Raw genomic sequence first — 2,103 nt, 5'->3', positions numbered from 1 at the left:
CCCCCCCAAAAAAAGATGTTATCTTTGCGGTGGAGTGTTCTGAATGATGGCTTTTTTATGTTTATCTGAAAGGGAGAGCACTACAGCTTTAGATACATAAATAACTCTCATCCATAACTATACAACAGCAAGCTGGGATATTCATTCATTCTGTCAGTGAGAAAGCTTTTTGGAGAATTGCTTTTTGAAGGCTTGATCTCTCCCTAAATAAGAAAGCCTGTTAGCTTGAAGATCTTCTAAAACACTCTTGACATTAAAGAGATTTTGATTTGGTATGAAAAGAGTTGCCATGGTACCTTTTACACTTGAAACATTAAAGAAAAAAAACACACGCGCACACACAGACAAAGGTACATTTCAGGCCACCCGCTATGAATAAATAACACCTGTTGTCTCCCACCGTTTCTGTTTATGGCACTGTGTGACGCTAAATGTCCGACACTAATTTCAGCGCTTTCAGTCTAGCAATTTTCCTACAGTGGCAGTTCAATAATTACTGCAGCTAAAAGAAAAATGAGGGCGGTCAAAGGCGTCTGAGCTGTTGGTCCAACTGAGATTAGCAATGGAGCACAATGATAATTTCTTTGAACTCATTAAAGGCCGGAGTCATTACACAACACATGAAGTTTAAGTAATGGACTGACGTCAGCATAGATGCTGTGTGAGCTTTGCTTTATCTGCCGTTGCCAGACTGTTGTGAAGCATTTGTGTGCGAATAAACTCCAAAGAAGCTCGTGTTTATTTATGCGTAACGTTGCACTGGCTTTGGTTGAAAGGAGGGGGGTTGAAGAAAAACAAAGAGTGGCAAGCGGTTTAGAAACTGAGTCATATAAGTACTTGGAGGAATATTTTGAGTCTTCGGAGCTAGGGAGGAAATAACCGGAAGTTGGTTAGCAAATAAAAGTTCTCCAAGTGTTACAGTAATGTCTGATGCATGACCTCTGCTGCCCTGTCAGGCCTGCCCGCATTTCCTCTCGCTCCTCTGGCTCTAAGCCATTGACTTGGATTAATGAAATGAGAAATTGGGAAGCATATTGGTGGGACAGCTAGAGAAGTGAAACTCCAGACATGTCATTAAGAGCTCATCCAGCTCAGACATGTCGCTCTCCCAGAACCCCCCCCCTCCCCCTCCCACCCACCAGGGAAACTGCTGGGGGCTGCCTGTGAGTGAAACTAAGTGGCATATTTGTGGCAGGATGGTGACAGCATGATGACAGAATTGTGAAATGTCTCACCAGGCCCACATGATGGTAATGTTAAAAATATGAAGATGTGAAAAAAAATATAATGAGGGTCCCCTATTTCGATCCCAGCTTCCTTTTTGGGGGGTTTTGTCCCCAACAGCTGGATGAGCAAAAGTATCCCTTTATGTGAACCACCTAATTCATATGGGGAGATTATTGCTGAACTTAAATCTGAAGCTGAAGCTTCTGTTGTTACAAAAAGGTTTTTCAATTGAGTTGTCGTGAAATATTCAGGTTTCTTTCATTAAGTTTGCATAATTCTATCAAAAAAGAGAAGAAGAAGCAGCTCGAAGTGGCAGACTCTGGATGTATCAACTATTTATTGCATTACCTTTAGCTCTCTATTTTAACAGAATATTCACCCCTTATTATTCTTTTCATCTCATCTGTTCATTCTTTGATTTCTGTTAACTTTTCAGCTGTGCTACCACTCTCACCCTTCATCCTCTGAATTATCATCTAGTTTAACATCATTTTCTGGATTCTGAAGAATCGACTTCATTGCTCACAAGGAGTTTTCTTGCTCACAGGCGGTCTATTATCAGATGTTTTCTTTTTCATCTTCAGTCCACTGGACTCGGCTGTTTTCTTATTCCTAACTCGAATGCTTGTCAAAAACCTGCTGCTGTCCTTTTCACGTTCTCTTTGTAGTTTGTCTTGGCCTTGGGTGATGGGGAAACAGCGACAGGAGACACAAAAGCTTAGTGCCTTCCTGAGTATTTGATCTTGCCGATACGTTCAGTGCGCTCATGTATATTTATATCCTGATCAGTTGTCCTCACAAGCCAAAAAGAAATATTACAAGATGAGGCGATGATGTGAATATTAGCCCTGCTGGATATATGAAATGATAACACTA

The 2,103-nt window shown here is 41.1% G+C and overlaps 1 protein-coding gene across 1 annotated transcript in view; it reads left to right on the top strand.

The window, feature by feature from the left end:
- gatb (glutamyl-tRNA(Gln) amidotransferase, subunit B) overlaps positions 1–2,103 on the top strand; it is a 27,004-nt gene that overhangs the window by 14,875 nt on the left and 10,026 nt on the right. The gene's annotated exons all lie outside the window — the stretch shown is intronic.

Source organism: Pundamilia nyererei, unplaced genomic scaffold, assembly GCF_000239375.1.
Source record: "Pundamilia nyererei isolate P.nyererei 1_Seehausen unplaced genomic scaffold, PunNye1.0 scaffold00022, whole genome shotgun sequence".
Lineage (NCBI taxonomy): Eukaryota > Metazoa > Chordata > Actinopteri > Cichliformes > Cichlidae > Pundamilia > Pundamilia nyererei.
The sequence above is the reverse complement of the archived record's forward strand: the minus strand, read 5'-3'. Positions and strand labels throughout refer to the sequence as shown.